Raw genomic sequence first — 275 nt, forward strand, 5'->3', positions numbered from 1 at the left:
TGTACCTCCTATTCTCCTCAAAGCTATCTTCCTTTAATTGGCTATTTGTCATCTAAACCTTTCAGTCTCGCCTACCACTTTGTTCCGCACGACCCCCCCCTCCCCACCCCGATGCACCCCCCCTTTGCACAAAACAAGTAAACAAGGTCATTACTACTTTGTGACGCATGTGATGAGAGGACTGGAGTGCGCGTGAGAAATGGAAGTGGAAATGAACTGATAACTGGATAGGAGGAGCGATGAACATTAATAAGCATGGTGCATAGTTAAACACG

General features: G+C 46.5%; 1 protein-coding gene across 1 annotated transcript in view; it reads right to left on the reverse strand.

Annotated features, from left to right (window-relative positions):
• The window catches only part of LOC119591128 (SCY1-like protein 2), a gene marked incomplete at its 5' end in the record, with an annotated part of 331,697 nt that overhangs the window by 215,611 nt on the left and 115,811 nt on the right, over positions 1 to 275 (reverse strand).

This window comes from Penaeus monodon, chromosome 28, assembly GCF_015228065.2.
Source record: "Penaeus monodon isolate SGIC_2016 chromosome 28, NSTDA_Pmon_1, whole genome shotgun sequence".
Lineage (NCBI taxonomy): Eukaryota > Metazoa > Arthropoda > Malacostraca > Decapoda > Penaeidae > Penaeus > Penaeus monodon.